Source organism: Stegodyphus dumicola, chromosome X1, assembly GCF_044657685.1.
Source record: "Stegodyphus dumicola isolate Sdum_Otavi_A_Nest chromosome X1, ASM4465768v1".
Lineage (NCBI taxonomy): Eukaryota > Metazoa > Arthropoda > Arachnida > Araneae > Eresidae > Stegodyphus > Stegodyphus dumicola.
The window spans coordinates 75,719,895-75,746,197 of NC_140780.1; the positions used below are offsets into that span (position 1 = coordinate 75,719,895).

Sequence of the window (26,303 nt, forward strand, 5' to 3'; positions counted from 1 at the left end):
TGTGTGCCATTGTCTTGGAGGGGAAAATTATATAAGGGAATTTTTGGTAATCCTTTTTTAACCTGATGGTTCTTTGGCTCCTGTGTTTATTTTTACATATTTATAGGGGAAAAACCCTCTTAGTTTCCCATTTTCATTTCTTTTAATTGCATTTAATTTTCTTTTGATAATATCACTTATGTATTTTCTACCTATATCCCTTTCTTGTTTTTCATTTGACATCTAAATTAAAATTAGGAGCAAATTAATATACTTATTTAAGCACGTTATAAAAATTACAATGAAGTTTAAAATTTTTAATTGTATCTCAGTCATCAAAAGAATAAAGCCTTGTTATTGCAGGTAATGAAATCATACATAACAATATAGCACAGAGACAAGTTAATGAGAAAATATTGCAAACAATATAATTTTTAATGAGAAAAGGCTTTGTTTTATTTGTAAAACTTATTTTGTATCATTCAAAGGATATCTCTTTTTTGTATTAGATTGAAAATTTGCTTTACACTTTGACTAGTAACATGAAAAACTTCACCGACTTTTTTTTCTCAATTTAAGCGGTGAATGATACAATAAAATTAGAGTTTAAAAGCATAAATGTACTTTCAAAATGATTCACTTTATGCTATTACAAACAAAATAAAAATTTTGGCTTTTTTGTCGTATCTATACGAAACTATATTTATTTAAATGAAATGTTACGACAATTTACTATTTTTGTTTGATTTTCCATTGATTACTTTTTCCGCAAATAACATTTAGGCCTTTTTTTAAATGATGGAAATATGTAACAGAAATAGTGTTTACCTTTATTTCAATAATTATTGCACACTACACTGCAATTCACTGTTCTCTCGTAGGCAAAGTTGTCGTCTGCATCACAATTTCAACTAAACTGTTCTACACAGAACGCCTACCTACTGTGTAGAAAGTGTTGCTTAACCAAATCCATTTATATAATTGTAAAGAAAACATAAAAATGAAATACAATATATGTTTTAATAATGCTTTATTAATAATTACTTACATAAATTTCCAAAAATGTTTAAACTTTTCAGAAGTTTATTCTATTGCCTATAATTGCTTAATTTTTCACTGGATTTCAAAAACTTCTTTATTAATTTTTCACTCGGCAATTTTTATTGCTTAATTTTTCACTGGAATTCAAAAATTTCTTTCTATTTTTTTTTTCCTTAACCATGGTTAATGCTTGTTTTCAGATGAATCAATTGTAATTAGTTTATACAACAAAATTATAATTTTTCTAAAGGATGAAAAAGTAGTAGTTACTCAAATTGAAATACAATTAAATAATTCAACGAGAAACAATGTATAAATTTTAATCTTTAACATTCTTTCCAATCTTTAACATTTCTTTTAAACATAACTTTATTTGACCATATTGTTAGTATAAATTCAAGAGTTCCAGTCTGTACAAAAATGACGTTTCAGTAACTAAAAATGCACAGCCTTTTCCTTGATACTCTTTTGGGTATTTTTTTAAATATCTATGTCAATAAGTCTTTTAAAAAAACTGTCGTTCATAAAAATTGCTGTTTTTGTCGTTATCATCCTGACCTTTCAAATAACAACTGTCGTAGATAGCACAGATACTAGTATTTATGAAAGCCGCTAAACTTTACTGCCGCTGATTGCACCCAAACTCATTGTTTCCACAGGTTGAAAAGGCACGCACAACAAAGCACTGACCTAAAGAGGGGTTAAGGTTGACATGTTTTCTACCTTTTTGCTAGAGCTATTGAAATTCTTCGTCCCTGATTATCATACACACGGTGGTTTATTTCCGAGACAGTTCAGCCACTTTTACCGCATTGTTTTTATGCTTGTTATAGCAGAATAAGTTACACCGAATAAGGATGATTGACATCCGTGTGCAATTAACTTCACAGGAAACACTAAGTTCAAGGCTATTATCTGCTTAATAGCATACTTAGCAAGCCGAGATAGTGTATTATTTTCAGGTTAGATTTTAAAAGCTACCATTTTGTGGAAGTTGTCCCATTTTTAGATTGTCTTAGTAGTATTTTAATAAATAATATAAAATGTATCACTGGCTTACAAAGAAATAAGAAAAAATATGTATACATTTCTATCTAAAGTGTGGATTCCTGGCATATGTAAAATTACACGAATTAACAGCCAGTATCTACAAACCAACTTCCAAGAGTTTGTCATCATTCAAAACTGACAGCATTCAGGTTCTTACCTTTGAAAGACTAAAATTCCTGTTTGTGTACTTTTTGTCAAATGTTGCAGGTGACTGTGGAATCCAAAAACAGAAAGAAATACAAAGAAGAAGGAATAAAAGTATATTTTTCCGAGGTTTTGATTAATATCTTAAGACAGTTTTTAGTTTCAGGACTCCAGAAATGTTAATTAATTCATCTTTATTACTCTATATTTATTTATTTTTCAGGTTTTCAAATGTAGGCATAGTGTACTTTTGATTACTTTATATGCTTTGAGACGAATAATTTCAAATCTAGAAGGGGAGATAATTTTGTACTGGATTATATCTATGATATAAAGTATGAAATTTTAGACACGTTAAAAAAAGGTTCGGAGCAGTTCCTTTATTTTGGGAAACGGTGATTGCATTTTTTATCTTTTTAGGCTCTCTTAGTATGCTTTAGATGTGGCTTCATTTCTGCATCAGTGTCAACAACTTCGACACATTCTATTCTGACATTATCTTCTTCTTCTGCACTTGTTTTTCCATCACAAATTAGGACCGCAAAAATCATGTCATGCGTGGCGACGACTACAAATGTCTAACAATCGACAATTAGCCTAAATGTCATTAAACATCAGGACCGGTTCAAGGAAAAGCCCTAACGAGCCAACAGCCATCTAGTGTTATGAGCAACCCTTGCCAACAGTCCCTGCTGTGAAGAGAATAACTGACTGGGTAAAAACAGTGACGTGCTTCCTTTCATATATAACATATAAAAGGAGAACATGCCCTTATAAATGCATATAAGGAGATTGTGTCCGGGACTTTGTTCTACTTTAATGCGTCTACATTAAAGGCATTACAAAAATTATTTTGCTTCAGATAACTCAGTGCTAAAAATAATTGGATGTATCATTGACAAAATAATATCAGATTTTTCTTATACGTTAATAGTAAGCATTTTGAATTTCTCTTTGCGTTTGGTTTTTATCGCAGATTTAAAATTAACTATCATTAAAAGTACTTTATTGTTTACTTAATCCGAAATTTTTCCTGTAAAGGCGCCCAGATTTTAAGTACTGTAATTTGACTGCATCTATTAAATTAGGATTTGAATCAACACTGGCTAAAAAGATATCTTTAAATGAAAGCCACTCATGTAAATTACCCGAAAACGTTGGCAAAGTAATTTTGGGTAATTTAACATTGTTCTCAGTATTCGTGCAAACCGAAAGCTCCGATTTAATTTCTATAATCATCAATTATCTCACAATTATTGCAATATGCTATTCAATATTTATTCCTGTTTTTTGTATTGAATAACATAAAAATAATGCCAAATGGTATTCTGTAAAACTGTACGTTAATAATATAACCAAATGGGCTTAATTATGTGGACCCGAGAATCAAAAAGAGTTTTTTATAATGGATTTGAAATTTGCACTGCTATATTTCGGACCATAATTATAATTTCATATTGTAATTTCTTAGGAAATAACGGGAAGGAAATTCAGATGTAAAAAAGGATAAATTCAAAGAGATGTATGCATATTAATAATTTTATATAGAAATAAAAATTAGAAAAACGCACCGTTTATTTTTCATTATTTTTTTATAGTTACAGGACTTTTGTTACAACGTATTTTAGAAGATACCTAACATTCACTTATTTTCTCTTTACTCAATAAAGAGAAAATTGTTTGCGAGGAACATTATACGCTATTAAATAAAATGTTTTGTAAAATTGGTTTAGAATAGTAAAAGATTATGAGCTATAATGATTAATTCACGAAATTTTAGTTAGCTTCTTCAGTTAGTAAGAGACTTATTTTTAACGATATATATATTTTTATTTAATACATGCATACATCTCCTATCTTCTATCTTAATTGGTCGAAATGGAGTTTGGTTAATAACTATACTATTCAAAAACATAAATATTCCCTTTTGGATGAAATATATATATGTATATATTAAATTCTAAAGGAAATATAATATTTATACTCAATTATTTGATTCTGCAGGTGTAAAAGATAAATCAGATGAACTAATAACTAATTTAAATCGAGAAACTCAATTTGATATCGGAATTTTCTATTGGTATTACATTCACGTTGTTTATTAATTTTAACCTTGAAATGCAGTTAATGTTTATTATTTCAAAGTCTCAATTGTCAATTTCAAAGTCTCAAAGAACTGGCATTGTCAAAACAGCGATAGTGAAATTACTTTTGTATGGAATAATCCGCATAATTTCTAAAGGATGATTTTAAAGCAATGCATTTGGCTTCTTGTTAAAGAAACTGAGCTTCATAACTCTTTCGAGTATTATAAAAGTCTTTCTCTTACACCCATATGTTTAATTTATCTATCTGCCATCTGGCGTCAAGATTAAGTAATAGCTCTGCTGTTTCGGCTTATTTATCATGCTTTTGAAATATGTCATAAATGTTGTTATGTCAATATTTAATCAAAAAGAGAAATTTTCCGCGTTTCATTTACGAGCTTGTCGAAAATTTCTTCCTAAGAAATTTACAAGCGTCATTTAATTTTCAAACTCTACATTTATTACATTATACAGCTATTAAGTGCAGGAAGAACACGATGAGATTAAAAAATAGCAGTGTTAATGTAATGATTTTTTTTTTAAATCAACGTTAGCATTAATTTGGATTTTGCCATTCCCGACACAGCTGTTGAAATTCTGTTCGTATGTACCTATGTAATCATGGATTATAATTTTAGATTTTCCATTAATGCACTATTGAGGTTTTAACACGAAACCCAAAATTTTCTTTTTCTCTAGATTTTTTATTCATGACACTTTACGACCTAAAAAGTGCTTAAAGCCCTAGAGATAAACCTCAGGCTTCATATATATATAAAAAACACACACGTTAACAGCAAACCATTTTTGCAGTTCTTCATACTTCGTTTGCTACGACCTCGTTTTTATAAGCCAATCATATCAATTTCTAACTTTTAAAAAAGCGACTCTTCTTTTATTATATTCAGTCGCCTGTTAAAGCATCCTTTTTACCGAGTTTAATGAGCAAGTGCAAGTAATATATCTCGCTGAAATGTCTGCTGGAATTATTTTCCCTTATGCTACTCCACGAGATTTAAAGTGTCACGAAATTTAATAGCATTTTAGGGCTTTTCTACTGGCCATTACATTTTGTCACTCACTGTTTCACAGTGCTTAAGTGAAAGCATAAATGTGTAAGAACCCAAAATATATTGCAGTTATGAGCCGTTGATCTCTTATAAAACGCTGTACTTCAGTTAAATATTGAGGTGTTCAAATCGCTTGATCTGTGTTAACTCTTTTAGGACTTGGTTACCTCAACTGTGATATTTCTTGTAAGAAAATGTTGGACATTTCATTGTAGATTCTTTCTTCCCCCGCTGCAAAAGAATTCCTTCAAAAAAGGTGCTGGAGGTCATTCTCTTTTCTTTTTCTCATGCCTTCTCATGCCTGTTATACCGATCTTCAATATTTACTTCCTTCGTATAGCATTTTATTCAAGGAAATTAATTAAGAGTATCTTAATGGATTTAATACTGAAGTACATATTTGGCTCAGTTTTTCCATTACTGGAAAAAACGCCTGATTTTTTCCGTCATATGTAAATTTACGCACCTGTTTTTATAACTATAATAAAAATAATAAAAAGAAATTATTATCTACAAGTAAAGAATAAATTAACTGAGATACGTTAAACGTAAATATTGTCTTATTGTCTCGATTTCTTTTTTAATCCTAAGGCTATTTCTCGAAGACTGAAATACAAAAACAGTACGATTTACGGCTAGATAAGTCAAAAATAAAGTAATTCGTTGTTAATAATTAAAGTGTTAGATTTCACGTTAAATAAATATTTTTTCCTTTTCTTGCTATGCACAAGTTATATAACTTTTTTAACCATTAAATTACATCATTCTGTTTTAAAAAGCATCCTTCATGAACACCAGACTTGAAAACTATCAGAAACAGGATATTGCAATGTTTTTTCTTTAGAATTTTTCTGATTAATAACATTTCTTCCTATCATTATGTCCCATGAAAGAAACTAAAGTTAAATAAATTGCTTTAATAATTCCGTATGTTCCAACTAAAGTTAAAAGAAAAATGATTGAAATAAACAGTTTATATCCGCTCCCTCCCTCCTTTTTCAGTTGTTCTGGATTGAAGTCTTAACACGTTAAGCTACTTTTAGGTTGCAAAATTAAAAAAAAAAAAAAAAAAAAAAAACTTTCAGATATTTAAAAACAACATAAAATTTTGATTTCCCTAATATTTCGCCTCCATTTCTTGAATTCTCCAAGCGTATAATTTATTTCTCAGGTTTAAAAAGTACTGTAGTTATCAGAATTTAATATTTAATTTTGCATTATATGCATTGGGTCTTCCTTGGTTGTTTACAGATAACTTAAAAATTCTCTGAAATATGAAGAATAGTAAGCAGCATTTATGTATAATATACTTAAAATTGTTCAGGAATTATTAGTTAAGCTTCTTTAAGACTAGAAATTTGAATCTAAAATTGTACACATGAATTTTCCAAATATGCCTTTCATTTTAGTACTGAGGTACTTCCAGTTTACAACTTGTTCTCACTTCTAGTGAGAGATATGCATAGCAGTTAACTGCATTATTTCTTTAATATTATTATTAAGAGGTAATTAAAGCTTGCATTGTCATTAATATTTTAACTTTCATTTGTTGTTGATGTGATACGTGATCGCCGAGAAAGCTCATGACTTACATTTTTAAAACTTTTAATTACTATTCTTTTATTCTCATGTTTTAATGGAACATAAACTGTACGCTTTACAAAGCATGATGCATAACTGTATGCTAACTTTTGTGCTACTATGTAAAAAGCCACCTTTCGACTCAAAAATTCAGCTATGATCCTTTCTTTCTGAAAGAATTTTATAGAATATTTAGAAGAGATCGTTTTGATACTCGCCTGTCATCCCGTAGCCGAAAAAGAAGCCTTCAGAATGAAACTCAAATCTTGCTATTAATAGATATTCTGCCATACCTATCAGCTCATTAATACTTCAATTATAATCAATACTTCTTTGAAAACACCCTCCAAAAAGCACTTCTAAGTGAAATTCGACTTGAACTATAATATAAATACATTCATTTGCATAAGCTAGAATTTATTTCTGTTTTCCTCAGTAATGTTTCATTATCTATTCAGACTACCTATTTAAACAAGGCTCCAAAGAATTCATGTCCCATAAATTGTCCAAAATCTTTTTACTCATATTTGTTCATTTGTTTTCTTGTATTTCAACATCTGTAAGATTATTGTGTACCTTATTATTTCATTTCTATTGAAATTTATCATTATCTGACGTTCAGGTAAATATTACAAGCGTAAAATTGTAATAAAAATACTAAAGTCAGCAATAGTAAATTATCTTCATGCGAAAAGTAAAATTATTTACTCCGACAGACAAATAAACTAAAAAAGTGTTTTCCAGCTTCACGTATCACCGACCTTTTCACAACATGTCCCTACATCATGTCATTAGTTCTCTGACAGCATAATTTGCGTTTAGGATGTTTCACTTGATTACTGAAGTGGCGCTTATTAAAAGGGTTACTGAAATGTATGAGAAGGAGGATATCTAGTATGTGTTTACACAAGTTACGTCTATAACCATAATCCGCCGTTCAAACAGCGAAAAAAAATTTTGATTAAAATACATTATATACATGTGAAAAATATCGTCGAAGTTTTCCTGAGTTCACGTTGGGAATTTTGTATAAATTATTTTAACACATTAATAAATTTATGGCTGTTGTAAGCGAATAGTACATTTTGGGGATTTTTTTATAAATACATATACTCTCTGTCCTTATATACGTACTTTAAAATTATAAAATGCAAATTCGCTGCTTAGTTTTTAAAGCAGAACTAAAAAAAAAAATTCTACATAACTTAAATGTGTAGGACGGAAGGATTTCTAGCATGTGTTTGTTACACAAGTTACATCTAAAACCATTATCTGATATTTAAATAGCGAAAATTGAAACATTTTGATTAAAGCACATTATATATACTTGAAAAATACCTTCGAAGTTTTTTCTGGAATTTCTTTCGTGAATTTGTGTAAAATATTTTAACACATTAGTTTATTTATGGCTTTTGTAAGCGAATAGTACAGTTCGGGATCGCTTTTAAATAAATATACTTTCTTTGCATATATCGGTAATTTAAAGGTTATAAAACGCAAATCTGATGCTTAGATTTTAAAGCAGAATTTTAAAAAATTGCACAGAACTTCATCTGTATGTTCATAAGAAAATTATACAAATTATCCACTGTGCTTTTAAAACAGAGTTAAAATTCCTCATAAATAAAATTTTCCTTCCCCTTTGTTGCCTTTTTAATGAGTATGCAACTTGTATGTATATGCAACTTGATAAAAGTTTTAATGCTAAAATTTATTTGTTCGGTTACTTTTATTTTCCTGATATATAATTGTAAATACGAACCTGTTTCCCTCAAAGAGTCCCTCGTGCAGTTGTTTTATCCTAGATGGTGATGCATTTGACTAAAAAAAACTACTGACTTATCTACCCGTTTACTTTGTACTTAATTAAACGAATTATTTTTTTGTTCGAAATTCTCAGAACAAGGTCAGAAAAGAAATAATTTCGCTAGAAGAAGCCAAAAATGTTGAAAGCAAATAGAATATAAACTTGGCTGGAATTTTCATTGTGAGATTTGAAAGTAAATTTACTTTAAATTATTGCTGTGTGATTTAATCGTATATTAAAACATACTCTTCTTGAATTATAAATAATCAAATAATAACTTTATAATAAGATATCTTGGTCTTTAAACCACTCATAATGTTGGTACAAAACTTAGATTCTAAATTCCCATGCCTTTCTTTTCTAGTAATTAGTGAGGAAGCTGATAGAGTAAACTGTATTTTTATTTTATATTCGGCGATGCTGCTGATCGCTCGTATTTTGTCAATTAAATTGCTGACATGCGATGCCATGCATTATATGCTTATAATCATCTATAAAAGCTACATGTTATTATGCGTTTCTTTATTGAACTCAGTTATGGATGTAAATAATAAAAAGACTCATTTAAAGAACAGCAATATTTTTACTAACCTTGCTTTCAATTCTACTGGAATTCATTCAGCTAAACAATTTTGATGGAATATAATTATACAAATAAATATTCAGACAGCCGTGTAAGTGTTTATTATTGTTCAAATTTTTCACTTAGTTCCCTTACGACTAAGAAATTATTACGGATTATGATTTCAGTTTTTCAGAATGAGAACTGAATAATAACACTAGATTTTATTTAACTGCCATCTCCATGTAGTACATTTAAACCATCTTCTTCTTATATTGAGTTTAGTGCCATCGATATTTATAATTGATTGCAATTAATAGTAAATTTTGCAGACAGTGAGAAACTCATCACAAGGTAATAAGTTATTACAAATTACAAGACAGGCAGTGATTGTCGTTTATAAATACTTTTGGTAATTACCTGCATTTCTATCACTCATACTCTAAAAGTCTGGAAATTTTTTTAACATGTTTCAGTTGCAGAACTTGAAACGAAGTGTTACTTAAACGCAAAATGTACGCTTATTACGCGTAGTTAATTCACCAGAAGAAGCCACCACCGAAAAATGAATGTAATAAGAGGTTTCGTCAACATTTTACCCATCTGTATTTCGAAATCTTGGCAAGGAACAAGATTTATTCGTTAATTTTGGTAGTTTTCTCTTTTTTTCGATGACCTTTTTTTTTCATGTGCTATACTTTTCTACACCTTAAAAGTGAACTAATATGTAGTCTATATGGTGAACGTGTGTTTGCAACTGGCTTTGCACTATTCTAAGTTATAACGGAAGTTGAGACTGAAGGCTATAAGGAAAATATGTTAATCGGAGATTTAGATCTGTCAAAGAGTGGTAAATGAAATAAAATTATCTGATCTTTATATTACGAAGAGCGATAAAATTATTGATCATCTTTTTTATGATTTGTAAGCGTTGCGTGTATTAAGCAAGGTTTTATAGCTTTCGCTCATCACCACAATTATCATTAAAAATAGGTGACATTTGTTTTATCAGTGGCAACATTTACACGAAAAAAATTTATTACAGAAATTATAATTATCCTTGAAAATATTTCATCTGAAGGATAATTGCAGCGCAGCTATTGAAACGCAGAAAAAGTGAAGTTTATGTGTATAAAGAAATTAAAGATATTAAACAGCACGACGAATGTTCCCATTGTCGCTGCTCTTTTGTATTTTTATTTCTTTGTTTATTTTAAGGTAATAAAATTCGTTCAGTTGTATTCACTTCCAAGGAAGACTATGATATCTGTGTCACAGCACTTTATCTATTGCTGTCAATTAAGTCACTTGTCAAGGAATTTCATCCAACGAACACTACTCAAACACGCATGGGCAGTAATATTATTTTTACCGTTTCCATTTCGGTTTCCGCAGTTATTAGAATTAAGCGATATTTAAATAAGAGCTCTTTAAAATATTATTTATTTTTTATAATTGCACCCAAACTCAATTTCTTAAATGTTCGCAGTATACAAATAATGTTCGGAAGCGAACAAAATTAACACATAGAGAAATGTGAGCCTTAGTCCTGTGTTTGAACAGTTTTGTTTTTGTTGAAAGCTGCATCTTTTCACCAAAACGTTTTTTTCTGCGAAAACTCTGTTTTCATCCTAGATTTTATACCTACTTAAGAGTGGCAGGATGGTGTCAAATTTTTCTGTTTCTTATCAAGGATATCATGAAAAAGAATCGGTCAACTTAATTAATACTTTTCAGAAAGAATCTATCTTTAAAGGCTTCACTGAAACTTTAGTTTCTTTTAAACGTAAGGAAACAAAATATATAAATGCATAAATAAACAAAACAAAAAAAAAAAAAAAAAAAAGGAAAGAAAGAAAGAAAAGAAAATACTGCACTTTAATATAAAAAGCAAGAAGGGTAGGTCTTTCAAGTGGTTTAAATACTATCCACCTTAAAATACTATTCTCACACTGCTAAAAAAGTTGAAATAAATTGAGATAATTACTGCCACAAATTTACATATAAATTGCGTTCGACTCCTGCAGTCATTGGTCTTTAAATTAGATTAAACTAGATTGATCAATAAATTATTAAGTAATACCTTTATTTTTCCCCAGCAGGACAGTTAACTGATCATAGTATCCAATTGAATTTTTTCATGGAAAAGGAACTGACATTTAAAAGAAGTATTTTAAATTTGTTGGAGCCCTGAAGAGAGAAACAAAGTTTAATGACAGTTTTTTCACTTCATACATGCCGTAATTATTAATTAACATTTTCATTGAATCAACTTTCATTTTTAAACTCAGTTAGTAGTGTAACAGGGATGTGCGGGGAGTATTACAGACAAATATCTTCATATTCATCGCTATCACTACAATTGATACCATTCAAATTTCTCAATATTGCACTGAATCCACTATGTTATGTATAGTTATATTGTCTACGGTTTCGTTAGACACGCAATAGAAGAACGTAATTTTTGCGGATACCGAGGGAATATATATTTCGTTATTAATAATTCCCAAATTTCAAAGGTGTTCCATTCGAAAAGAGTTTCCAAAAAGTAATTATTTGGGAAATTAAAAAAAAAAAATAGCGAATGTCTCTTAAGGTTTTAATACAAAACCTCTTTCATTCTATTTTGACCTCTGCTATTTATCTCCTATATTGTATGTTCAGAATTAAAGATACTTTTGAATATAAAAACAGAAAGCATACTACAGTTCTTGAAATAAAAGCCAGGAAATAAATTTGCAGCTTTCATCGTTTTCAAGAAGCACTGTCTAAACTAAGTCGCAGTGACATGCCTATATACATGGATTCACAATGGATTTGGAAATGTATAATCTTATCCGGTTTTATCATTATTTTCAGAGTAGAGATATATTTCATAGCTCTTCTTGTTGAACAACATTTAAGTCAGTGCCTTGACAGTTATGCGTTTCTTCGGACATTTTTAGAGCCGTATGAGACAAGGAGCCCTAAATTTGTTTTATTGAGGTTATCAAGAAAAAACTAGGAACAGCAGGTTCTAACGCCATGAATTGTAGTATGCATTGTTATGGACTGTTGTAATTTGGTATACATAGCGTTATTTTAGATTCGCATTTTCGTGTTAGCTTTAAGTTTGCTGCATACCTGCATTTGTTTTCAAATAAATGTCCCGTGTCGATGTACCTGTGTTTTAAGTGTTATAAAAGCAATGACATTCACTTTCTTTCCGCAAAAAGCAATGGATAAAAAAGCAGGACAAAATGTGTATTTTATTTATTTATTTTTGTGTGTGCCACAAAACATCGGTTTTAGCTTTGTGATAAGTAAACAATCCAATCATTCATGGATATAGCGCTAAAAAACATAAAAATTATACAAAGAATTTAAATTAAAACTGTTGCATCTTACGAAATATAAAAATAATACATTGAATGTTTAAATGCGTACTGTCACCGCAAACAATTCAGTGATAAAAAATAAATTTATTCATTATTTATTTCTCTACTGGCTTGAAGTTAATTAAGTTTGGAAGCTGAATTTTAAACAAATGAACTTTCATTACTACCAAACCATAAATGTTTCAGCGAATTTCTCCAAACTATAAATGCGTAATAGTGATTAATACATTAAAGTCGTCAGTTTCAGTAGTCAATATTTTATCACTTGATGCTATGAATTAATTGAGATTAACTTAAGTTAATTGAGATTTAGTTTGAAAAGGTTTTTGATTGTTTAAATGTCTTAGGTTATTTACTGTTGTTTAAGCATCTGTTTGATTAATTGAAACCTTAGCCACTAGAATAATTTATCAACTATTTCACGTTATGAGGAAAAGCAATGTTTCTTCAAAAAGAACATATTAAATATGCATGCGCAAGAACTTAATTCATCATGACTTGAGTAGAATTAAGTAATATTTAATGTAATAATATTGGGATGGATTGCCTTTGCTCAACAGCCTGTCTGCGCGCCTTCTAAATGTAAAAGATAAAAATATTGATACTTTGTTACATGGTATAGATAAAACTTCTCATTAAGCTTCTTTGTTATTTCGTTATTTACTCCTGCTTTATCATTTATTTTTCAAAAATTAGAGTAACATTTTTTGATAAGGCAAAAAATAGTGTACATATGTGTGTCTACACGTAACTAAAAATGGGTATATAATTAAATCTGTAATCAATAAATTTATGTAAAAATAAGTACATATCTATAAAATAAATTATCACCAAAGCAATGAGTTTATTTAACTATTTATTTAACACATAACTAAGAATGAGTGTATATTTAAATCTGTAATCTATAAATTTATCTAGTGTAACACCTTTTTTGATAAGGCCCAAAATAGTGTACGATATGTGTAAACACACATAACTAAGAATGAGTACATAATTAAATCTGTAATCAATAAATTTCCTACGTGGCTTGTGAAATGCCCATGCCCATATAACGTGTATTCCAAGTTTCAACAAAACAGGTCTACATAAATGACTTGTACGTAGGTCCAAATAGAGTAACTTTAATTATAACCACCCTGTATGTTATATATACGGTATGCGCATATATTTGCGTGCTAATTTCTTCCTCTTTTTTTTTTTCCCCGCTGTTTTAATCATCTTATGCTTACTTAGGAAAAATATTTTGAAAAGAGTAGATATTTAGTGCAATCTAAAAGCGTTCATAGTGTAAGAGGTCATCGTCTCTAAAACTGTACAAAACTGAGAGTCTTAGTATTTTATACATATTATAATTTCATTTTGAGTTGTTTTAAACCTAGTTTTGTATTTTAATAAGTATACTATTTAGGAATAATACCTTTTGAATGAAAAACTAAAAGAATTTTAATTCTTTCAGTTCACCACAATTCTTTGACCAAATACGCAATTTAAAACAAATGAAAGGAATAGTTATAGCAATTTTGTAATGGGAGATACTGATTTAAAATATACTGTTAGAGTAAAATATTTGATGCCTATCATGACCATTTACGAAGTTTCCTTACATTAGTTTACATGTTTTTACTTATCTGTAAAAAGCATAATCAAAAGATACATAGAGGTATCATAAAATTTGAATTTTCTTCGTGTGGTGTGAAGATTTAGAAGACAATCACCACAGGAATAAATGCTGAACTAATCTGCAAATCTTTAGCTTGGAAGATTAATGCTTATTATCTTAATTTTTCAAAAACATTCTTTTTTTCTTTTAAACCTTTGATTGAGAAGTTTCATTGTCCATAAACCTTAATGATCCTCCGTGGCTTGTTCTTGGAATATCTTTGAAGTAAGGTCCTGTCATTGCTCAACAATCTAGATTACTAATGTATGATTGTCTACTAAATTAATAAAGGTAATTAATTACATAGAAAAAATTCTTAATATTTACTACTCTTTAGGGACGTGTTTTCCAGTTTATTTCCTAATCAGTAATTTTCATCTCTGGAAAGTATAATAGTGCGACACTAGTTTCCCTTCTTATTTGTGAAACTAATTAGTTATTTAAGCTATTCCGTTTTCTGCTGATATAACTTAATGCTATATTTGCTAAAACAATAATGATAATTGTTCAAGATTGACTATCCTTGACCTTAGTTATAGTACCGCAACGATCCATATTGGAGTAAATAATTAAAAACTATTACCTTCTGTTTAATATGCTGATAAAAATTCAAGCTTTTTCCATAAATTAGTTCGCGAAACTTTATTATTTATTGAACACGAATATTTCTAGTATAAAAAGAGAATGGAATTTATAATTTGAAATTGGGTGGTAGTCGAGAGAGTCCGCTTTTGAAATGCTAACATACCGTTTGTGTAAGTGTTGGTAAAACATAAATTGAAATTAAAAAAATTGCAGTCTGATCCTTTAGACTTGAGCTTTATACCTTAAAAGGTATTATAAATGGGTATCTTTCTAACGTAGAGCGAGCACTGGAGGAAGGGATCCTTAAAAAAAAAATTATCGAGAAGTGTATGCGAATTATGTATGGTATGTTAACTGAACGGTAACTTTAAATTACGAACTTTAAAATAACGAATACTTCAAGACGAGCTACTTTACTGAAATACGAATAATAGAAAATCGTATAAGTATTTCACGTCTGTCTTTTAGATGCTGAAGATGGAAATAAAGTAAACTTTTTTTAGGTAAATTTAAGCGTGCTATTCTGATTTCTTGTAAAATTGCAACAAACAGGTGACTTGTGGCATCTCAGTCCGTCTTCATAGCTATGAATGCACCAGGCTATTCAATTTTCTTCTTTAAATTACTGTTTAAACGTTTGATAAAATTATTCCGACTGTCTTACACTCCTACTATTTTTGTAGGAACAGATCATTTGAATTGTTAATGTATTATTCTTCTTTGCAGGATTCGATATTTTTTTCACTGCGCCTTTGTAGTGTGTTTTCCGCTTAATTAATACCTTCGAACGTACTTCACTGTAGTCGGGCACGGTAACCGCTAGACCGCGGAGTAGGTTTTATTTATTAAAATTTATTTTTTAAACATGCTTTTTTTCCCCATCTGGCTGGGTAACTTTTACACCTTACGCCTTTGTTTGGAAGGAGGGGGTTGAGAGGGTGCAGATATGAATAGAAACATTTACGAACTAATGTTTATTTTGTATTAAATTGAAGGGTTTTTTTTTCTTCCCGTAGATAGTCTATTATTATTCTGCTGGCGAGATCTCGGATCTTCTGTAGTCGAACTGGACATCACAACCGCTTGACCACAAGATATTTACTTTTTCGTTTTCACGTGTTATTGTTTCAGTGAGGCAAAATAGTCACGACAACAATCTAATAACTTAAATATTTCAATCATTATTTGGGTAAATTTTACAATGAAGTATTATATGCTCCTCAGAAAGCCACAACATCCATTGCAATAAATGGTGTCTACCCCCTAGCGACTTCTTTCTTTTACTGAAATTAACGCCAAATCAGTGTTCTGTAAATATCGAGCATTTAAATATTGGTATCAATGTTATGTATATGTAGTGTGCTTCCGCGCACTAATTTTTGAGAAATTTGGTATATTCTTTCGCTGCCTGTGCACACTCGATTACAGTATAGCTATATGTAGAATATTGAAAATGTTTCATAATGCCACGCTACACCAGAATTTGATTTCACACAGCCATTAGAAAAATTAATGGGAAATTCGGTTGTTATTTCTTTAGCATTTTAATTATTGCTACACATTTTCTTTCATTCGGAGTTGGATAAAATTATTTGTAAAATACTCGTTAATATTTTTTTTTCCATTTTCTAGGATCTGACTATTTTTAGCGTCTTACTGCGGCTCTAACATCCTCAAAATTTCAAAATCCCGGATCTCGTAGATTATCATAGAAAATTCAGTCGAGTTTAAATGTACTTTTTTTTTTTTTTTTTTTTTTTCTCATTAAACTAAGTCATTTTTAATGTTAAGTTTTAAAGAATATGAAGTAAAGTAGCTGAAGTGCATCTACTTTTGGTTGGGTCAAATCCCCCCTCCGGTCCCCCAAAAAAGTGTAGTGAAAGCTTCGACCTTTCGTCTTAAATAGTAATGAGCTTCTGCTAAAGAAAGTTCCAAGAATTGTGAATGCACTAATATTTATTAAAAGTTTTTTTTTTTTTTTTTTCCTCTCTGAAGCTACCTTTAATGTAGAAAATAAATTACATATCGTTTTAAAACAAATAGATGAATAATCGTAATAATAAAAAGGCTGATCCTCAAGTATTAGAAATAATAATATGACAAGCATTTTCAGATTGTTAATTTTTTCGATTTCCCTCATTCGTGATATATCTGCTTATTTCTCTGGTACTTATTCACGTAAAAACCTCTGCAACGCAAACTGACTGTGAAGTTAATTCCGCTTCCGATTTTGATGCCGTTTTTGCGCCAAGCTGCTAATTTCAAGCTCATTTCTGATCGTAAAATGCGATAATGTCGCCAAACATGGCGTAAAGGTCTTCTCGCATCTTTGAATACTGAATTCAGGAAATAATGTGGCGCAGGTAATGGCGCGTACGGGGCGTGCGAAAGGACTCCAGGGCCAAGGACACTCAGCTGTGGCGACTGACGCTTGGGGTCAAGGGTGAGCCGCCACTATGTACATAGGGCTTAGTTGATTGTTGTGCTGACGAGAGCCTTTGGTTGCTGTGTCTGCTTGGTTTGTGTGTTGCTTTCTCCAAACTTTTTCCACTTTACCTCAGACAGAAGTGAAAAAAATTTTGTCATAGCTTCTTACAAAAAAATGGATTGCGCCGAGGAAGCAAATCTTGGAAGTTTCCACTTGAGGGGAAATAAAGAAAGTGTAAATAAAAGCTGACCGATCCAGTTATTTCGTAAAGATCGCATTGTTTTACTTTTGTTTCATGTGGGTAAGAAACGGTAAAATTTCATATGCATGTAATGGAATAGTTAGAAATATCTCTTATGAATAAAAAATAAAGGTTAAAAGAAATAATTCAGCATGTCATCTTATTTAAAGGCGTGTACTAAAACTTAAAACCCAGGTTCGTTAATATTAGTTTCGTTTATATGGATATGGCAGAGCATACGGGGATAACTGCCTAAGGGAAGGGGTGCTTTCTTGAACACTTTATAAGGGAAGTTGGCTCATATCCATATTGTACATGGAGAAAACCGCAAAAACATCTGTACAGAACTTAGAGAACTCAGGTTGAACAATCAGCGTTCAGAAACTCGTAAGCCAGCTCGTAAGTAGTGAAGACTCAAAATGTCAGTGTCGTAGTATTTCTATTTGCCTGAAGAAAAATTTATCTGTGATAAGTAACAGATATTAAATACTACTTGAAAATCAAAAGTAATAAATTATTAATAGATATCAGCGTTATTTCAATTTAAGTTTCGTTTTAAATAACTTCATATACAGGGTATTTTAGCAATCGTGTTGTTGTTTAAAAAGTATCATATCTGTATTTAATCTATCATTATAAAACAAGGTTCTTAAAAGTTATCTATCAAACAGAAAAATATGATGTTTATGAAGCACAAGTTTGCTTACATTTTATTTTGAAAGTAACTGGTGACAAGGCAGTCTGATCAGTACGTTAATAACTGATCGCTGTGATTATTTTCTTTCATTCTGTTCGGAATAGTTTAGTGGATCATTTTAAAAATATTTTCTAGAACTCTGGAAAATTGCGAATAATTATAAAATCTACAGGGTGTCTATAATTAAAGAACCCTATTTCAAAGCTAAGTACAAGCGAAACCACTGATCAGAAAACTGTAAAATTTTGTGGCGCACTTAATAAAGAGATGAAAATGCCTTTCATCGAAAAAAAAAAAAAATACTTACAAATGCCATCATCAGATATTGATAAATTATACATCTAGTCACACCTTTACAATAATTTTACAATTTACAAATTTTGCCACAAAAAATATGTTCCGCGTGATGGCAAACAGTTTCAGCTTACATCTGAAATCGCAAGATGGCATGTTCCACAGTTGACCGAAGTGTACGCTGGGAAATGTTCAGCACGTCGATGTGAAATGCTGACTTTAAGCTCAAGTAAAGTTCTTGGATTGTCGCGACTTACCAGATGTTTCAAATGTCGCCAAAGCCAAAAATCGCATACTATTGAGATCTGAGGATCAGGAAGGCCACACGTTACGAAAGTTTTGGCTTTTTTGGTAAAACAATTTTGCTAACAAAGCGCGATCTCGTAAACTTATTGTCACTGTTAAGCAACATGCAATTTGAAAACAAAGTCTCCGCGAATGTTTCTAGGTTTTATAACAGTTGCTGCATGACCGTCGACTAAGATTTGCAATTTTACTGTAGGTTTTTCAAAGTAAAGCGCCCTCTGGTGAGGTTATTTGTAACTATTTTTTTTTCTCTGAAAGACATTCCTCATCCCTTCATTAAGTTCGCCACAAAATTTTTCAATTTTCCGATCACTGGCTTTACATGTAGGCAGCTTTGATATAGGGTTGTTTAATTAACCCTATATATTAAAAATAGCTGTAACTTTTGTAATTATATCTTTTTAGACAACATGTACAAATTTTAGAGAAGGAAGTAATCATGCTTGTAATTCTAGAAAATTACTTTTCTCTCTCCTGAAATGCGTTGAGCTTCTTCATTAATATTATCATCATACTTAACAAATACGTATTTTTAAATAAGTATTATTTTCTAATGCACACCGCCATTAGACGGATGTAGATGAGTTGAGAGATTTGGCGCATAAATGAATTATATTTTCATTGTAAAATCTCTTATCAGTCCATATTTCGAATGTTGCTCATATATGGGAGACTGACTTCTCTGTTTTGTGTTTCATCAAAAATATAAATAAATAAATAAATAAATAAAAGGTTAATTTTTCAAGATTTCTTATTTCTTTATACATATTTGTTTAAATACCATAAATATCTGTTTAAAATTTTTTCATTCCTTAAAAATTGATTGAAAGTGACTGTATCAAATTACACTAAGCTTCTTGTGATAAACAGTTGTGTTTAAATGAATGTTTATTATTGCAGTTATATAAAAATGAATACATAATTGCTTTTATTATAACAAAAACTCTACGCAATTGATGTAGCGACGATTTAGCGCAAAATTTCTTCTTTAAAATGTTTGTATTAATTTAAAGTGAAAAACTTTCTGGAATCTTTCCATAATAAAATAACTTACATTTAGGAAGCAGAAGCTTCACTTCAATTTGAATTAAATTCTTGTAACAGTAAATTTGTTACGGAAGTGCCTTGTATTTAAAAAATAAAAAAAAAAAAAAAGGAAGGAAGAAAAAGAAATTTTGAACTTACTAAAATCATTTTCTTATTAAATTTAATAGCGACGAAAAAAAAAAAAAAACGATTAATGTTTTCAAATATATTTTGCAAGGTCATTGAGCAACATTTGTTTTAAAATAATTACTTTTAATTAAAAACAGGAAATAAAAATCACTTCTGAAAATTGTATCTTCTGTATATATGTATATATATGATTATATTAACATAGTATAAAAATTTTCTGCATAAATAATGTAACACTGCGAATGCTAGGAAATATAGATATATGCTAGGCTACATGTTAACCCCATGTTTACCAACAAGCGCATCGCGACCTGCTGATGTTCCCCGAAGTCCTACGAGATGTGTCACGCAATTTCCGAATTCAGACACATTTTAATGAATTCAGAGGAAATGTGCGCGATAGTCTATTATATATTTGCTAAGACTAGGTACTTTTTCTTTTTAATCAAATCCACTAAGTGGCCAAACGGCTAAAGCCGCGAAACAGCGGTAGTTCATCCCTAGTCTTTCCCTGCAAGATCCCTCCTAAGACCGATAGCCGTCATCTGCTTTTCCATAGCAATTGAACGAACCACTAAACCATCTTTTTGATATACAGCAACATCTCACTCAATCTGACTTCAATCCGTCTGGATTCACTATAGTCCGGTTTGAAATTTTTAAAATAAACCAAATTTTAATTGAACAAAATAAAAATAAATGCTAAGAAGTAGTACGTAAAATTATTTTTAATACGTAAAGATCAGTTTTTTCCCTTTGTGGTGTGCATCTCTTTTCTTTCTTTCTTTTTTTTTTTTTTTTTTTTTTTTTTTTTTTTACTGCCGTTTTAAAACTATGCGATACGTTTATGTTTCAATTTTCTGGGAATATGTACTTGTGCTCAGACAGTTTGTTCTTGAGCTCTGATAGTTATCAGTGGAAGAGGTAGTCACTAAAAACATAAAGGAATTTAAAATTAGGCAAAATAGCAACACTATTTGGGTATAGATTTTGATTAAAACTATCAGTTTCGAGCGGGATCAGACACGGGTCCCTCTTCTTCAGGAGCAAAAATATTCTGTAAAATGGAGCTTGGGTACTAAGATTATTCTCTAGATTGCCCTAGTTGCTATTTTCTAGCGTAACTAAATTTATGCTTCATTGAGTTGGCTTTCCTATGGATCCCATAAAAGGAGTGGAGCTGGCAACTAGTGAAATTTCAAAAGGCACCTTACCTCTGCAAATATAAAGCAGCTACAGGAGATGTGTCTAAATATATGTTTTTTTTTATTAATATCACAGTTTCTATTCAAACCGAGCCTGAATTATTCGTAGCTATTCGCCCGTTCTTAGGTTAGCTTCTTTAGTGTTGATTTAAGTTCTTTCACCGTAATCAGAACAGCAGATGTAACATTCAGAGTATTCTTTGTCCTGTGGGTTTACAGTGCAAAGTCTTAGTACATTTCGCGTCGGTCTTTGCTGGGGAGAATTCTCTTTTAAAATGTCCATGAGAGTTCGTGGTAATAGATTTTCCCAACTTTGTCTCTGGAAAGGAGGGGATACCTCTGTAACTAGCTGTGTGGGGGCGCCCACAGTTTGCGCATTTGGGTTCTAATTTTATCCTTAGAGATGTCTCTGGATTCGTGGCCGTCAACAAAAACAGCAGGAAGGATAGTTACAAGAGTGCTGAGGATGGCGAAAGCCGTGGATTCCTTCTTCCGCTTGCAAAATGGGTTTAGCAGCAACTATATATATATATATATATATATACTTATATTAGCAAAATGCGAAGAAAAGCGAATACAAATGGAGCGCCATCTGTAGAGGAAAATAGTAATGTAAAGGGTAAAACTAAGGTATTGAAGGACTGGATTGAACTAAAGGAGATAAAGTTTTGTGAATGTAAAACGAGTCAAGAAAATCCATTTCACCAACTGAAGAAGCTTTATGAATAATTTTCGCCGAACCCAATTATTCATAAAGTAATAAATTATTATAAGTCAGTTATTCAAAAGTCAAAATTGTTATTACGTTTCCGATTCTGATTGACCGTCAATGATTTGTTTATTTTTCCTTCTCGGACATAAGATTCGTGTTCCTTGACGTGAAATTTTAACGCTCTTTTAATTTATTCGATATATCTTAAATTACACTGACAATATGTATGTTATATTATCATGTTGTACTTAATGTCGGCGAGGAAACATTTAAAAATTGAGCAACTTCATTAATTTTATTGATGTGTAAGAATTTTATTGATAGGTAAGAAAAGGAAGTCTCCAGAAGACCTGAAGTTCTTCTGGAGAATCCGTGCAGCATTATAACTGACAGAAAGAGGAAAGGGAATTGAAAAGTCATATGTAAGGGAACAGTTAAATTAAGTTACTGAAATATTACAAATCATGTGAGGGCTATCTTCCTAAGGAGAGAAATGCCTTCGTGGAAACCAGCCGGCAGCCAACCCGTTCGCTTGGGTTTTAACTACCAACATTCAGCGGTCTTAACCACTCGGGCACAGGCTGGGATATAATAATGGAATGAAAAAAAAATTGAAAAATCTAACATTAATAGAAAAAGAAAATAAAATTACAATGAAAAATCTGAAATTGAAACACTGAATCAATAAATCTTTTACATATTTTAACACAGTAATTAATGTTGGCCCGCCCCGTGAGTTAACCAGTTTTATGTTTCAAATGTTATAAAATTTTAATCTCGTAGTTAAAAAAAATGTATGATAATATTTGTTTAATAACTGAATCATTTAAACATACCATCTTTGACAAATTATAATATTTAAAATATAACTGTCGATAAAGTCTGAATATCCCTTTTTAATAGAATGAAAACCCCTTTTTAATGAAATTAACGCCAGTTACATATATATTTTAGAAATTAAAGGCTAAAATCACTGGTTAAATATGAAGTTTGTTCTGTCTCTCTCTAGTTGCTGTTTATCTGCTTATTTTGATTTAAAAGATATGCATCCAAGATATGATGACTGTTTTATATCTTTCATAGTCCTTTTCTCGTTGCTATGCGTTAATTTATAATTAATTTTTTGTAAAAATGTAAATGAACTTCAGTAAATTAATTGAAATTACAGACAGAGCGAAACATATTTTCCAGAGAGTTTTATTTGGATCTTTGATAGATTGAAGCATAGAGAATCGTATAACAATTGGAATGAGCTTTGTTCCTGCTTCGTAAACATCCTAATGCTTTCTTAAATGGAGGGGGGAAGAGCACGCAAATTTCCGTTTTAAATCATGTGGAGACCTCACGAGGTGAAATTCTTCCTTCGTGTAGGCCTCTGTGACAAGATGGATTAGTCTTGACGCATTGGATGTTTGACCTCCTCCTCATTCCAGAACGGTAGCCTGTTCTTACTACCGCCACTTTAGCATCCATTCCTCTTTCTGCTTTCACATTCTACAAGTGACCACTGTGGCTGTTATTCAATATTTGGCGTTTAAACACTTAAGTTGGCGATATTACTTTATCTTTCGCCTTATCTTCTCTTCATAAAATTTAAATAGCTTTAAAAAGACCATAAAATTAAATTTTGAATTCAGACTCCGTTCTTCAAAATTTTCTTTTGTGAAAGTCAGTAACTGTAGTTTGCTTTTTGATTTTTTAAGCAAAAATAAAAGGAAAATCTGAAATTGAGTTAATCTTCTAAGTTTATAAGCCATATCTTGTTTGAAATAATAAGGAAAAATACCGAGCTTCTAGCCCTGATGATGACTTTCAAATTTCAATGCAAATCGAAATACGTGGTATGATAACATTATTATTATTATTATTACTAATAGTACTGCTTGTACTTAAGTGTATTACTTCCAAATGAGTAAAAATTCTCACATTAACGGGCATTACCATTGCGTTGGCAGTGACACTTATTAGCTTTTGATTTTAACAGAGTGTACATTACCACTTCTCTTAATAATCATCATGAAGTATTTACGTATTGTTTCGACTCTTTCTTTGTTTTCTAATGAAATAATTTTAGTATTGTAGACATTAAAAGATAAAATTATCTACTGGTTTATATGTGCAGTAATTATGTCTATCTGGTATCCTGCCAGAGCTCACCAGTGGCCGAATGGATATGACCGCTGAACACTAATAATTCGACGGGGGCTCAAATCCTCGAGAATGAGATGGCTGCGTGGGTGGTTTTCTGCAGTAATCCAATATGGTAGTTTCGTGTTTTTCCGATATTCCTGGTTATTCGACCGTATTTAGTCTTATAAAGATGTTCATTCTTGTAAACTGCAATGCTTGAGCATTTTCTGCGATACTTTTGTTGTATTAAACTGAATTTGACTTAATCTGAAAATGATCTAACCTTCTAATCCGAAAGATGAATTTTCGTCATTTCTTTTATTACAATGTCAGAGCACTGAATGCAACAAAAAAACAATTAAAATTTATAGCGTTTTCAGTCTGAAATACAAAGCTAAAGTTAAAAGACACAAATTGACTTCATTCTCTTGCGGAAATAACAGAAAACACGGATTTCAAATTATTTAGAATCCTCAAGTTTAAACTTAAGCCTAGCACCGGGCTTGGTAACTTTCACGGACTATAAACTAATATTCAACAGCAAAGGATAAGCTCTTCAACTAGTATACAAATATCGCTCATACTGGAAAGAACCAGAGGAATTTTTTACTGCCAGGGAACGTTGCAAATTCTCTTCTAAGCTTAGATTCGTACTCTTATTTAAACACCAGTAGTGTGAAACAGCCGGTTCACCGCCAGGAGGCGGAACGCGGAGCAAGCTCACAGACGGATTGCGGAGGCGCAGCAGATAAATAGGAATGTTTCGGGATTCTTTATTTAGTGGATAAAACCGGGATTCGAACCTGTAACAAAAGGAGTTCAAGGGTAGTACTATGATTGATTGCTTAGAGCACTACCCCATGATCTCTAGTCCCTTATTAGCAAGAAAAAAGTTTAAAATAAATAATTTTTTTTTAGGATTGTCCCCACCATCATCCGGTGCAGTTAACATAAATAACTAACTAATTTATGATAATTTATGACTACATAAATCTCGAAAATTTAGAACAGAAAAACTTACACATAGTTTTATGGAAGCTTTCCATAAGTTTTTCAAGAGGCCGAAAAGTAGCACTATACTAAAATACCTATAGTGTTATGAAAACTTAAAATTAAGGAACGTAAGAATTTAGAAAAAAAAATTACGAATTAAATACGTAGTATCATTAATCATTAAATTAAATAATAATAATTAGGTACAAAGTTCCATTAAAATGCAAAAAAATTAAAAACTAAATGCATAAATACGTTAAAACTAAATATATAAATTGCGTTAAATATAAAAGATAATTAGATACATGCATTAACATAAAACTTAAGAAAAATCATTATATAAAATCTAAATTTATAAATTAAATATAAAAGATAACTATATACAAGTTAAATATGCAAAATATCATTAAAAGTAACATTAAACTTAACATGATAAAATAGGCTATATAATCTCAAATAACGAAAAATAAATTAAATGTAATAGATGAAGAAATAATTTGTAAATAATTTTTTTTTTTTTTTCTTAATTTTTACGTTCCTTTATTTTAAGTTTTTATAACACTATAGGTATTTTAGTATAGTGGTACTTTTCGTCCTCTTGAAAAACTTATGGAAAGCTTACATAAAGCTATGTATAATTTTTTCTGTTCTAAATTTTCGGGATTGTCGAGGTGCAATTAACTGCACTGGGCGATGGTGGGGACAATCCTAAAAAATTTTAATTTTTTGTAACCTTTTTCTTGCCGATAAGGGACTAGAGATCATGGGGTAGTGCTCTAAAGCAATCAATCATAATAGTATCCTATGAACTCCTTTTGTTACAGGTTCGAATCCCGGTTTTATACACTAAATAAAGAATCCCGAAACATTCCTACTTATCTGCTGCGCCTCCGCGCACTCCGCCTCCGTAATCCGTCTGCGAGCTTGCTCCGCCTCTTGGCGGCGAACCGGCTGTTTCACACTACTAACACCTCTCATTTAGTCTGTTAGAGTAGGCGAAACAGTAACAGTGTAAACTATATTTTACACATAAGCAAAATATGTTAACTAAAATAAACTTTCTACTTTACGTCATTAAATTATAACCAAATAGTAATAGTTCTCTGATTACACAACAAACAGCTTTAAAATAATTTTCCATTAAAGTTAGATTTTTACATAGAATCACCGAAATTAAA

At 30.7% G+C, this 26,303-nt stretch overlaps 1 protein-coding gene across 1 annotated transcript in view; it reads left to right on the plus strand.

Annotated features, from left to right (window-relative positions):
* Positions 1 to 26,303, plus strand: part of LOC118191288 (uncharacterized) — a 385,781-nt gene that overhangs the window by 353,677 nt on the left and 5,801 nt on the right. The gene's annotated exons all lie outside the window — the stretch shown is intronic.